This window comes from Coloeus monedula (genome assembly GCF_965178545.1).
Source record: "Coloeus monedula genome assembly, contig: HAP1_SCAFFOLD_81, whole genome shotgun sequence".
Classification (NCBI taxonomy): Eukaryota; Metazoa; Chordata; class Aves; order Passeriformes; family Corvidae; genus Coloeus; species Coloeus monedula.
Window position 1 is genome coordinate 162416 of NW_028120817.1, and position 14854 is coordinate 177269.

Genomic DNA, 14854 nt, shown 5'->3' on the forward strand with positions numbered 1-14854 from the left:
GCTTCACTGCTTTGCAATCAGATTGGTCTGTCAGTCAAACAGAGCTAGAAATGCAATGTGCCAAACTTGCTGTGGACAGGAACTACGCTGCTTGCTTGAGTTTTGAAATGGTGAGTAAATTTTGGAAGCATAATCACTTAATTCTGCTTCTAGGGAGAGGGATTTTCCTCACCCCTATTTACAGATTGCTATATACAAATGCACATAACTTTATGAAGGAAAACGGGAAGTAAAGAGCAACACCCTGTGCTAAATTAGAGGGGTTTTTTTCTTGTGGCCATTTAATTTGTGTTAAACCTGCCTTTCCCAGTGTGCTTTGGGGTTTCAGCTATTTGGGAATCATTTCAGCTGACTTTTTGCAGTGAAAATGTGAAGATGGGGACAAGTGACCAACACCCTGGGAAGGGCTGTGGGTGTGCCTGGGTCGGGAGCAAACGGTCAGGGCTTATCTTCTCCTGGTTTGAGGCCCGGTTTGGCAACACCACCACAACATTCCAGTGCAGGATCCGTGCCCCAGGGAAGGGCTGCACAGCTGCCCCGAGCCCCAGCCTCTGCATCAGCAGCGGTGGGCGGGTGGAACTCACCTATTTCCAGATTCAAATCCCTTTGTTTGTCATTCCTGCTCATTTCTAGGCACTGAAAGCTCATTTCAGCTGTTCAGAGATAGCACTAGCTGGTCCATGGATTTAAGGAAGCAGCCAGACTTTGGGAATGTGTGTTGCCATTCTAGCCTTGTCCAACGAGGGGGCACAGGGGGACAGGACAAGGACAGGCAGTTGTCACCAGCCCTCGTGGGCTGCAGGGGACACCTGCACTGAGGAGGAAATGGAAATGGAAATAGAAAGGGTTAGGTTGCCCAGAGAGGTCATGACTCACCATTCCTGGAAGTGTCCGAGGCCAGGTTGGACAGGATTTGGAACAACTTGGGCTTGTGACAGGCATTCCTGCCCATGGCAGGGGGGTGGAATGGGATGAGCTTTAATGTCCTTTCCTTAAACCCAAACCATTGCAGGGTTCTAAAGCCTTATTCCTCTGCTCCAGGCTCCAAGCCTTGAGGCTGGCCTCTCTTGTGCTGTGTGCCACGCCTGCTCTGCCAGGGGAGAGTGGGGAGCAGGGGACAGCCCTCGGAGAAAAGCTTTGGGGGTCTTTTTTTGCTTGAAGCCAGCCCTTGTACATCCAGCCCCGTGTGAATCCTGCTCTGATCGCATGCACGGAAAATTTCAGTATAAAATATATAGTTATAAAAAAAATACTTCATGCAAAATTAAAACACCTTTCCCAGTGGGACATGGTCTTATTGTCAACCCTTCCCAACAGTGTTCAAGGAATTGTCACTCTGATGGCAGCTGGACCCCAAGGGGAGCTCTGCTGCATCTGGCCTGGGCCAGGAATCATTGCTTTCATTCCCTTTTTTTCTGCACTACTTAGGGCTAAGAGCTGAAATAAAGCAGAGAGACTTTAATTTGCAGAATCAATCCTTTCCTGGCGGCGCTTCGTGATTTCTTGGAGCTCCGACTCCCCTCTGCTTTTCTGGAATGGAAACAAAACAGGCAGTTTGGATTTGAACTTCAAGCTGCAGTTAAGTGACAGTATTTAATTAATGCTGTAAAAGTAGAGCTAGTTTCAAAGAGATAAGTGATATCAGTAAAAAGCAGATTAATTAGTGGAAACAGGGGGATCTTACAGATTTGCTCAAAAGACACTTCGGAATTTTTACGTGTGTTTTATTGCTGGTGTAGGTTTGGTTGCATTTTTTTTCCCCACAATTGTATTTTTTAAAATGCCTGTTTAATGAGCTATCTGACGCTGCTGGTACAGCCCTCATTCCAGCAGGAATTATCCAGAAAAATGCTTACCTCCAGCTGGTTTTTCTCCACTGTGATCTTGCTGTAGACTCTGTTTCCCTCATCACCGCACACCTTCTTCAGCTCCTCTCTGTTGAGGGAGAAGAGCCGAGCTCCGGTGAGGATGCCCAGGTGTTCCACGGTCCTGGGGAGACACAAAGTAGGGAGGTGACGATTGTGCTGCACGTGGCCTCGTGCCAGAGGTGAGGAGTTGGAGATGGGAGGCCAGGAGCTGCAGTGGGACCATATCACGGGGCCCTGGGGCTGTTCCAAGGTGGCAGCTGCAATTCCAGTAGCATTTCAGGCCTTGGATTTAGTTAGTTAACTGTTTATCTCCAAGAAAATATTTATACCAGAGAAAGGGAGTGACTTTGGGCTCTGAACATTCTGGTTATAGAGCCTGGATTGAACAGGGTTGAAATCTAATTTGCAACACAGGCTCTGTAAGTAAATCCAAGTGGCTTGTCCCAGGTGAGATGGTGCCGGTGGCCTCCCCCGCTCCTTCTCCAGGGAAGGACGAGCATTGCACGTGGCAATAGGGCAAATCTTACTCTTTGCTGAATGACTTGGCCTCCAGCCAGGCTTTGACTTCTTCAGTGCTGGATTCAAAGGTGAGGGGCACGAAAACTTGCTGAGGCTTTTCCACTTTGAAATTCCTGTGGGGAGGCTGAATTTTATTGTTTGTGATCTTCTTTAGCAGCTCGTCATTCAGCTCATCCGTTTGGTGAATAAGTTCTGTAGAAACAAGTAGGGAATGAAAGCAAGTCTTCAGTCAAAAATGCCATTAAATGTTTGTGGGGAAACTGTAAGGCAAATGGGGATGTGGCTCAACATTCTTATTTAAATTCAGCCCAGAAAAGTGATTCCCATTTTCCTGTGCCCCTGTGTTGCCATTTATTTTGCTCCCATCACCCCTTGGCTGTTGCCTGATGTGGAAGCACAGTTCTGTGAGAATCTACAATTGGAGGTTTGGAATTGAGACCTTTTCAGTCCTCTCTGCTGCTTCTAGTCACTAATTTGCTGATCGCAGAGCTCCAGGTTTTGCTCCGCAACAGAACAGAAGCGGCAGGAAGCACAAACTGGGAATGAGCAACACACTCATGATGGGATGAGCTTGAAGGTCCCTTCCAGCCCAGGGCATCCTGTGCTTCTGTGAAAACTCCAGTGACTCTTCATCCAGTATGGCTTTCCCCATGAAACTCCTGAAGACTGTGGAGAATAACTCAGTGATACGAACAGATTTGTGTCCTCGTATTGTGGGGCTTCCTGTCGTCCCAGAAGGGCTCCTGCTTCCAGGAGTGGACAGGGTGGGATAAGGGGTGAGGTGAGCAGGGCCCCTGATCTCTCTCCTGCTCTGTGAGCCCCACAGCACGTGCAGGGTGAGGGAGTGATGCGGATCTCCTGTTTGGCCGGGAATTCTGTGGAACCACATGAAGGAAGCGGCCAGGCGGGCACTGTGTGTGTGCCGGGAGATGAGCAAAAGGAAGTGAGAGAAAGGGATTGACCTGAGCTGTTCCTTAGACACACTTAAACATTTTGGAAGAGAAAGGAAACTCTCTCCTTGGGAGGAGGAGGAGGAAGTTAGAACTGGAGGAAGGAGGCATGGGGTGATCACTTATTGCCCTGCTCGGCCCGGGCCGCCCGAGAGCCCCGGAGGTGTCACAAGCCCCAGGGCTGCTCTCTTGGCTCTTGTCCTGCCTGGAATGGCCTCCAGACACAGTGCTGCTCCATTGCTGTGATCAGTAAAAGGTGCAGGGGAGCCCCTTGGGCAGGTCTGGTCCCCCGAGCGCCCAAACCCAGGGGAGCCCAGAGTGGGACACACACGTGCGTTCTTTGGCGTCCTGTGCAGAGTGGCGCGACAACATCTCACTGCCCCACTTATCCCCGGCGTAGCTGGCAGGCAGCTTGTGGGTTGGGCTGGATGGGCCATAGCCCCTGGGGCTCAGGTCTCCTTTGTACCTCTGGTTAGACTGGTTAGAAAGGGAAAGAAAAGTAAGAATTTTTTTTGGTCGTTTTTAATGTTCTTAAGCTTTCTGCCTCACACCCACGGAGGGACAAACTGCCGTGTTCTCCTTGTGCTGATGTGGGGCTGGGGAGACCTCAGGTGGAGCTGCATGGAAGAAGTTAATTTCTGGGAATGAAGAACCCAAAGCAAAGTCTGAAGTTTGCGCAAGGGAATTCCTAGTTGTGCCAAACGTGTTCGATCTCATTGGAAGGCAGAGCCTCACTGCTCCGTAGCTGGGATGTGAAGCGGGACCACTGCCAAGGGCCTGGAGCGGACTGGAAAGTTTTTTGACGTTTTGATTAAACTAGCAGGGATTTATCCAGAAGCCTGCTGGGCCGCCTTAGGCTTTGCCCAAACGCTGCAATACCAAAATGGGGAAGCAATTCCATGCTTCCCTAGGGTGTTTAGAACACTCCAGCTCCACATTTCTGCAGTGCAAGTTGCAGTATTCAGTTAATTCTCACTTAGATGGTGTTTCCATCTGCCTCCACTCCAGTAACGTGTTCCTGGTGCTGAACTGAACTGGCTGAGGGAAGTGTCCATCTTTAATTTAGCCCCCAAGAAAAATCTTGATGTGGAAAAATATGGAAAGCAGGAGGCTGGTGCACAAATAGGAAGGATAGGCCTTATTTGGGAAGACGATCGTAGCAAAATGTGAATTTTATCATAGGAGACTCAGGAATCTCCTGGCTTTGTCTACTTCTGAAGGTCTGTCCTGATTGGTGCATAGTATCCTAAGAAATCAGGGAGGTCTAATGACAACATTATTCCCAGAGGCGGATTGTGCCCTGCAGCTGATACCAGTCAGGTATTACCTGACTACAGACCTGTTTGAGCTCTTCCAGTTTCACCACATCCAGGATATTGTACGGAACATAACCGGCCTGCCCACTCCGGTTGAGCAACTTCCACCACTGCTTATTATCTTCCAACACCTGAGAGAGGGACAAAAATAAATCTGCTGTGGGAAAATGGGATTTCAGGCATAAACAACCAGGATATAGCGGGGCCGAACCATCCAAAAGGTGAAGTTGCCAGAAGGACATCACTGAGGCCAGGAGCTCTAATCAGATCTGTTGCTCTCAGATGCAATCCAGGACTGAAACTTTTCCTGGAAAGCATCAGAATGTATCGTAAGGATGAACAGGAGAGCACCTCTGCGTGCTGAAGAACTCATAGTTCCTACATAATGTCCCTGTTTCTCCAGACCTTTTTTTCCTAATGACTGAGTTTCTGATGTCTTTTTGCATTAAAATAAATAATTAAATAAATAAAAAGCCACATTTTGCAGAGAAACCTTTTCCTCAGGTCACAGATCAGTGTCAGCCCAAGTCACGTCCCACCTTGTCCAGCTGCCAACAGTGCTGCAGTAAGAGAAAGGTTATGAGAAAGGTGCTTTTCAGAGAAAACAAATCCTCGTGGAGGAGGAAGTGGTGATAAGGAACCGACCCAGTGGGGGATGAGCAGGGCTCTAGAGCGAGTTGTTGTCCTCCCTCCTCACTGTGGTTAAAATGGGACCGATGTCTTTGAGCTGAGGAAATGACACAACACAGCACAGGCAGCCTGCTCCAGCTTTGGGTTTGAGCAAAGCTTTGTGTCACTGCTGAGATACCACCAGGGAAAATGGAGTTGGTGCTTGTTGCTATCCCGAGCTCTCTCCTGCCCCTGGGGGACACACCTTTTCCAGGAGCGGTCACGTACCTCCAGGATTTCATCCTTCAGCACCGAGAGCTCACTGGCGTTTCGCGCGGTGAAATCGTAGCGGATTTTGGCAAATCTCTTGGGCACAGCCACCCCCTGGGCCTCGAAATTCCTGCAGAAGAGAAGTGGCCTGAAGTTCATTAACCTGAGCTAGACTGTTGGAAGGACTCTGTGTGGAAGCTGGAATTGTATTAGAGGATCATCATAAACTAAAAATATATGTGACAATGTGGCCAGATTGCAATGAATCTAAAGACAGGACAGGGTTGGCTCGAGCTCACAGAGCTGCTGCCTCCAGTGTAAACTAACCGCCTCGTGAAAGCAAATGGTTTTTCACAGACATTATTCAAATAAAAGGGGAAAGGGGAAAAAAAACCCAACCAAGAAAAAAGGAAGGTTCCCATTAGCAAAAAAAGCCTACATGAAAAAGTGAGGTTGTGAGCTATGGCCGAAGGGCCGAGTTTGGTGCTGATTCTCAATCAATTCAGCAAATGACAGTGCATTGATGCAACTGTTTTTTTAGTCAAATTTAGTCCTGATTCTTCACAGTAATTTGCCTCAAGAAAATGAGCCCCATCATCCTTTGGTGAGTTCCCTGTTGGCTGAGGCCCAGACCTTCAGGCCGTGACTTCTCAACATACTTGCAGTGAGACTGGCTCCCTCTTAATTGCTTCTTTTTGAAGTATGGTTTGTCACTATCATCCTGCTGAAGATGAACAGGGCTGGTGTCTCATCTTCATATATTCTTCCCCCTCGTCCCCTCTCCTTCTTTTCCCCTTTTTCACCTCTAAATAAATTTCTTCAAGGCGATTTAACCCTGGGATAGTCTAATCCACTTTAGTCCTTCGTGGTCCACCCTCAGATAGATGTGTTGGCACAGAAGAAGTAAGGGTGTTCTCTTAGGATCTGATACTGTAATAAAGGGAAGAGAAAGATGAAACAGGCATTTCATGTTTGTCTGTTTTCTCTCCATGTCGTTTCGTGAACATGTACTCACACTTGGCCAAGAGTAGTGCATTCAGACACTGAATATGAGTGTTGAAGAGGGGACTGAGAAGGAAGAAGCTTAGTGTTCTGCAATAGGAATTATGCTTTGGGGATTTTACGAATTGTTTCCCTCTTTTTCACCATCATGCTCTTCTTGCACACTTCCTTGTCTTTTGCTATTGAGCGAAAGTCTGGAGGCTCAGAAAGCCCAAGTTTCATCTGAGAAAGATTTCCTGTGTCAGAGAGAACGGAAGGGATTCTGTTTCCATCCTTTCATGCCAGGAAGGATGAACTGCCTGTATCAGGAGGTGCCGAATTGGTTCTGGGTGCTGCTGTAGCTCACAGAATTGCAAGACCCAGTGCTGCAGGAGTTCAAATAACAGACCAGTGGAAAGGCTCAGGGGCCACAAGCTGTGCTGCATCTCTCATGGACTTGCAAGGAACCTCTCCTTTGGTGTCTGTGCAAGTGCTGGCTGATGTGGGCACTAGGATTGCTCTTTTAATCAGGCAGCTCCAGTACCTTTCAGAAAAGAATTTTCATGGCACATCATGAGCCATTAATCTCTTGACTAACCATAACATTTCCTTACTCCTTGGTTTTACAGCATTACTCAAACACTGACATTTGTCATTTCACCAGCCATCTCCCTTGACCTCTAGCATCAGGCACTTGCAGGGGGAAGGATCTGGTCTCACAAATATTTTCATACTCTGATCTCTGTGATTTATTAACCATGAAGTTTTGCCTTCAGAACTCAAGATGCCATTTCAAATAATTTCATGTGCAAAAGTCGAGTTATTGGGCAAAAGGGATCCTTGATAGCTGGGTACAAAGGACAGCAGGACTGCTGTTGCTGTTTTCTTTTCAACTACTGTGCTTGCTGTGTGACCTTGAGGAAATAGGTTCACTGCAGCTTTATGGTTCCGTTTTTGCATAGGGAAAATAAGGGCAGTGATAATTGCTTTCAGTTGTAAAACACTTTTAAGATTTATGGAATATGAATGATTCTTACTAAGTGAAAAGTGTTGCAAAGCTGGCTTAGTTGCACACTGTGCTAACAAAATCCCATATCAGCCTATTGACCCCAGCCTGAAACACTCATTAAAGTTTATAGGACATTTTGGTGGATGAGTTGAGGCAGTTGTTCTGCTGGAAATATCATACTGAAAGCACTTTTAAATCCATCATCCGCTTTGACTTTTTTCTCTATTAAAACTAAACACAACTGCTTGCTCTTTCCAGTTTTCTTAGTTTAGTTTTTGATGGGTAAGTACTCACTGTTAACTCAGCTTGTACCCCCATGGCATCTGAGACATTACAGTTCATTCTAGTCATAGCATAAACACACAATAGCTGTTGTACTGAGACAAAAAGAGTTATAAAACATGTAAGATATCCAATGGACTGGTATTAACTATCAAGTTGCATGGTCACTTTTGAATGTCAAATGTTCTTTTTATGGATACTGCATTAATTTAATTTGTGCTTAAACGTTAGCTAGGCTAGACATTGGTGTCTGAAAAGTTTACATATTTTTCCAATGTCAAAATGTGTAAATTTAGTATTAAAGAAACAAAACATATTTACTTGTACTAGAGGAAAAATACTTTCGTAGCAAAGAAATTAACTGAGGTGCTCTTTAGAAATAGGTCTGGCTTGCTTACAGAATTGTTGCTTATGCAGTAAAGCAGATCTACAGATGTTTTCTTTTTTTCTTCCAGATCAAACTTGGATTGTTTGAAAAGTGGGGAGATATTTCACCATAGTACAAAAGAAGATACAGAAGAGGAGAGCAGAATGAGAGCTTTGCAAGTGCCACATGCCTGCAGCCTGCTGTCTTTAGCGATGCTGTTCCTTCCAGTCACTGGAACGTCAAAACAAAATATCCCAAGACTGAAGCTTTCCTATAAAGGTAAACTTTTCAGTAGTTTTTCTGATTCTGGCACTTTGGTTTCGATGTGATACTGCCAGCAGTTCTTTTTGTATTACTAACCAGGAAATACATAATAGAAGCCTTAAAGATGGATGAATTCTGCCTCGGGGCAGTATTAAAATCTGGGTTTTTTGTTGTGTCGGGGCACATGTTTCTGAAGTATAAATGTCTTTTAAAAGTATTATTTCTGTTTGCTCCAAGAGGATGTTAACAGACTCTACATAAATTAGAGGGGAGTGGTCCTTGAAAGGCTCTGAGGTGCATTGGAGACATTCCTGTGTGGCTGGTGCGGATGATGTGACACATGGAGGACATTCACACCTTCCTACAGCATCAGAGAAAGTTGAGAGCGCTGACTCAAGTGTTTCAAGGGGACTGACATTTATTTTTGTAATAATTCTTTTTCTATCACTAAGTGGGTATGTTAAACTCTTCATATGTGGTTTTCTTTCTCCTTGCCTCTTTGGATCACAAAAGCGTGATTCTCTGCAGAATTTCTTAGTCTTGTGTGTAGTTCTTGTTAAGAATGGTACCGTCTGAGGGATTTCAACACAGACATATTTATGTATTAATGGCCAATTTTTTAAAGAAGGTGGATTTCTTTTTGCTTTGAATGTACAGTACACCTCCACAGGCACAGAGATGTGTCACTGACACTTCCTTCTTTAGTGAAAACAAATGCTCTCCAGTTAGTTATGTTTCAGCTATGTCAGCCCCTTGCCCTTAGGGGAGCTATTTCTGCTCTGTTTTTCAAACTTATGTCTTCCTATGCATTGCAGAGTTACACTCAGGATGGTGTGATGGGACAGGCTGTAGAGCCTTCATCGGGGCTTATGATATGTTTATCATGAGTTTAACACCCAGAGAAATTTATTGAGTAAGCAGAATGACATGCTATTTATTTACAAGCTTCTCTTTTGCTAGATTTGCATGCCACTGTGCATGCTATTCCACTGTGTATATAAATGTGTTTGGATGTGTTTGTGCGAGAGAGACAGAGGAAGCAAGATCAAGGGATCTTGACAACATTTTTATAAATTCAGGGAACAGTTGCACTCCCTGAAGCCAATGCATACAGAAACTGAAAGAGCTGACATGAGTTATGAAAGTTAGCAGTAAAACCCTCCTGACATACAGCCGGCCTTCTCACAGCTAGGCCTTTTGAGCTAATTCCCAAAAGCAGCATATACCATATGGCCATGGCATTTACTGTGGATTTGACGCTCACGATTAGTGAATTCCTCTCAACTTCAAAAGCAGATAGCCTTTGGCAAAATCCTGATGGATGCCTTTGGCAGGTAAAGAGGGGGAGAAAGAAAAATTAGTGAGGTCAACACAGGGGAAAAAAAATGGCTGAAATCTTAGTTTAAAATAGTGGCAGAGACCTGCTGGGAACAGTTGGGAAAATGCCTGAGCTCGTTTAAAAAGACAGTGAGCAGATGATTGATATTTAGGCCCTGACCCAAACTTTTCTTAGCAACTTTATAAACCTTTCAGTTTGGCTTGAGGGATACCGTTTCCTGTCCAAACTTATTCACCTATATCCCTGTAGGGGGGGAAAATCAACAACAGATACAGATGCAAAACAGCACATAAATCTTAGTTTTGAGAGCTGTGATGGAACTGAAAAGTCAGAAGAAAGAGAATTACCAGAATTTATTGTGCCTTGTCTTACTTTCTTGGGGGGTTGGAAGGTGTATATTTTTCCACATGGAACAAGAAATAATTTAATGCTGTTTTTTCACATTTATGTATTGTAAATGATTCCAGTATGGCTTATCATAATTAAACTATATTTTGCGTGTTGACAACAGAATATCAGATGTACTGAATATTTAATATAGTTGTGAGAATTAAGTCCACCTTCCTCCCCCCAAATCTTTCAGACAAAACAATTCCAAGGTTTCTGAGAATAAGATGTAGGAGAAATGAACTGTTTTGCCAGTTCTCATAAAATTGTTAGTCATGTCACTGACAAGTCCTGGCATCTCTGTTCTTTGGAATTCATACTTGAACTATCATGAAGAGGAGAATACAGGGCTCTTTTCCTTCTTTATGGAAAACAGATGAGAACTGGCCACATCAGGCAGTTCCAAAAACCTGGTCACATGTGTCTTTGAAGGGAAGGTTTCATCTCCTTTCAGGTGCAATGTGCTTATGGCATAGCTCCATCTTCCCAGAAGAGCTGAGCATTTGCTGGGGCAGGAGAGCTGGAAGTAAGCGGGACTTTGCTCTGCAGTTACTGAAGCTTCCAGTTGCATCAATCAGTGGTGGATGGAGGAAGAGGGAGAGGGTAGGGTGGTTAAAGATGTGTCTATAACTGCAGGAGTGCTTCAATAAACCACAGCATGTCAAAGCTCCTTTGTGTTCAAACAGCAATTGAAATTTTAGACCTTCTCTGAATGGCAGTTACAGGTTTCCTTCTTCTCAAGGTTGTCATCTTAACGAATGGGAATCTGTGCAGGAAATGTTAAGATATTCCAGTGAGTGATGTTGGGATCAATGTAAAGTCATACAATGGATTTCCTTTATTGTTTGTCCCAGTCTAAAGATGTGTTCTAAAAAATTGTGCATGTATAAAACTAAAACTACACACAAATCAATTAAAATATGTTGTAGTACAGAATCAAAGTCATATATTTTCCACCTGTGTTAACCGAATACACTATGATCTTTAATCACATATCTCATCCTTTCACATTTTCCCTGATCCATTAGTTGAAAAATTCTCTTATTCACTCAGACTTAACGTTTAGATACTCGTTCATGTCATTACTATCCCAGAAATTGTCACTCCTCTTGTGATGTTTTTAGGGTGCTCTCACTGCATATACCTTACTTATTCTGTGTATCTTAGATACTTCTACAAGATTGAGGTGCTTTTACTATTACAGCTTTAATATTAGGAGAAGGTAACAAACTGTCTTCTAATAGAAGATTATGATCTTTAGAAAACCAGGGGATGATTTTGAGTAATATTCCATATTTTGACTCTCTTTGCCTAGTACTGCTTTCAGTCTAAGACCAACAGTGTGTATTTATCACTCATTTTCATGTAGCTGGAGATAACCTGTGACCTTCATCCAAACTGCAGAACTCCACAAGCACAGAAGTGATATTCAGCTTCCCTAAGCAGCACGTCCTTGTTGTCTGCTGCCTCATTTAACATCCTCATTCCAACCTCTAGAGCAGATGCAGAAGGTTTTCATATACCAGTCTAATTCATTAATGTCATTTTCAGGACAGCATCAGTTCTGTTACTAAAGAATGGAAGGCTCAGTGTCCTAATTCATGTATGTTTAATTCATACAGTGTAGACAGTCTTGTTTCTGTTTGATCTTCTGAGTAATAATTTTTCCTAATTCATTGGGAGGTCCTTCCATAAATATCGTGTGTGTGTCTTTTTAGATTTTACTTCATGGGGAGAAGTAAAGAATAGCCAGACCAGAAGGTTGATTGCCTTCTGAGAAAAAGAAGAAAAAAAAGCAAATTTTTCTCAATTTGTGGCTATCCTAAAATTTTCCTGCCGAAAGAGAGAATCCTAATTGCAAATTTAACCCTATTGATTTGATTTACTTGGCTGCTTTTCATGGACATTTTAGTAAGTGTAGTCTGTGTTCTCAGTGAATGCATTTATATTACAAAAGTGTGCACCCTAGTTTCTTGGCTGGGGGGCATGCCCTAGCCCAGATTTGGACATTGTCACCAGTGACATCCACAAACATCTATCATTCCCGTGTGGGAATGTGGCCATTCCCCAGAGCAAGCCATGCTTACTGTGACAGCGGTGACTTGGTCAGAGGACCAGGAATCCTGCATTGTGACACAGTACAGAGGAATAAGCAGGACTGAAGGCAACGTTTGGCTTTTAAAGCAGGATTTACTTAGCACTGTTAAAAACGACTGTGGTAGTAATTTACATCTAATAAACAAAAGCATTATTCTCAGCTGATTTGTTTTTCTCCATATAGAATGAATTAAGATGCAGTCTCACTCTCACTGAAGTCATGGCAAGAGTTTTTCCACTGAAGTAAATTGAAGCAAGATCAAATTCACGCTCCTCACTTTTTTCATCTTACCTAAATAAACTAAAGACAGGTAATTCTTTCTCCTCTGCTGAAGGATGACAGTGCTAAATCATCAGCTCCACATGGAAATTAGCCATGTTTAAGGATTGTTTAGTTTCACGCAGTGTTTTGCGCACAGGATTTTCTTCCCCCAGAGTGATCCATTCTTAAAACATGGTGAAAAAGCAAACAGAGAATATTTTGGTGCCAGGAATTCTTTTGAAAATTTGACTGGGTGAGTGCATTTCCTTAATGTTCAAAAATTATCCTTTGAGTATGCTATTTAACAGTGTCAAGCATTCTGTTCTCTATATTGTTTTTGCTTTAAACCTGTTTCATTTTAGAACTGATGAGATGCTTAACTGTTGCATCAGAGCAGTTAGTTTGTTCAGTTTCAGTACAGCTGGCTTATTTCCATGTCATGCATCATTTAATTATACATATAGAACATAGTTAAAATTGTACAGCTCCATGAGCCTCACTTAAACTGTTTGTGGCACTGCAGTAATCCCAGTACCCTGACGGGGTGTTGCACAGCTGTGACTGGTTGGAATGTGGTAAACTGGTGATGTGTAAGAGAGCCTAGAAGTGAGCTTGCATTTTGCAGCTGTGCTCGCTCTACTGGAAGAGGAAGTTAAACCAGAAAAAAACTGCTCTTGTGGCAATATCAGCATCTGTAAATCTGAATGCTTAATGAAAATCAAGGAAAATGTGCTGAGTGAGGAAGTGGTGCTTTTCCCTTGTTTGTCATTTAATTAATTTTTGGTGGTTTGTTATTTCTCAGAAAAATCTATCTCAGATTCCTCTGTGGAAAAACATGAAGTGTTTATGTGGGAGTGAAGATCCTAGTATTGGATGATTGTCTAGATATGCAAAAGACTTTGCCTGTTTTGTCTCAAAAATGCTTTCTGGAGGCAGTGATCATTGACACTTAAAATGTACCCTAGCTTGAAGATGGATGGGCACTGCTGTCCATGTGTATATGCTGTCGACTGAGTATAAACTTGAAGGCATTTATTACATCTTAGTAATGGGAAAAGCAGCAAATTTCTTACAGACATTTTTTTCCTTTTTTAAGCTAGTGAACTTGAAGGTCAGATTCAACTATATGTTGCATTTTCTGTCATATAATTATCATATCTATAATGTCCTGAAGAGCAGCCTCCAGTCAGTGACATCAACAGTTTACACAGCAGTTGAACTAAGAATAACCTTGGAGAACTGACCCATGTCAACCTCTTATGAGTGTAAACTGTAGTTCACAACAGTTTCTGTTTTTTCATGATCACAGAAGGGCCTCAATTGGATAAAAGAATTGTGTTCAAAAAATACAAAACTATTCTGCTGAATGTTCACTTTACTGTATCTCAGAAGATGAGAGGAAACAAAACTGAAAGAGTAATACTTAATAAAGTATTTTTGCTCCCTTATAAAAAGAAGGACAGGACAACATCAAAAACAGCTTCCCTAGAAGAATGCAGGGAAGATACATGATAAGTGGCATCAGCTTGGAAGAGGGATCAAAACTCTTTCTTTGATTGCTTTTACTAATGACATCTGTTTAAGCAAATCCAATTCAGAGCAGTTTCAGAAATCCCAAACTTGTTCTCTTTCTGAGCACTATTTGGAGGGCATGATCTGCCTGACATCAGTGTCTGTCTAGCAGTGGACATCTGTGGTCACTATGCAGGTGCTCGATTCACATCCTGTTTCCTTTTCCTCCCTCCCCATTTCTGCAGTTCCATTTATAGGTGAGTTCCCCAAAGAAGAGCTGAGGAACATAGGGGATGACTCTTCCGTACTCACAGTCCTTTGGAGATAAATACACAGAGATAGCAGAAAGAGTCAGAATTTCCTTTAATAAACCAGCGCAATATCAGACAGGAAGGGCCAGGAAGTGCTCCAAGAGCTAGAGCATTACACAGACGGGCTGGGAGGGCTGGGAATGTTCAGCCTGGAGAAGAGGAGGCTCTGGAGAGCCCTTAGAGCCTTTTCCAGTGCCTAAAGGCGCCCCAAGAGAGCTGGAGAGGGACTTGAAGAGCCTGGAGTGAAAGGACAAGGAGGAATGGCTTCCTGCTGCCAGAGGGTGGGTTTAGATGGGATATTGGGAAGAAATCCTTCCCTGTGAAGGTGCTGAGGCCCTGGCACAGGTTGCCCAGAGAAGCTGTGGCTGCCCCTGGATCCCTGGCAGTGTCCAAGGCCAGGCTGGACAGAGCTTGAAGCAACCTGGGATAGTGAAAGGTGTCTCTGGCCATGGCAGGGGGTTGGAACGGGATAATCTTTAAGGTCCCTTCCCACCCAATCCCTTCTGTGATT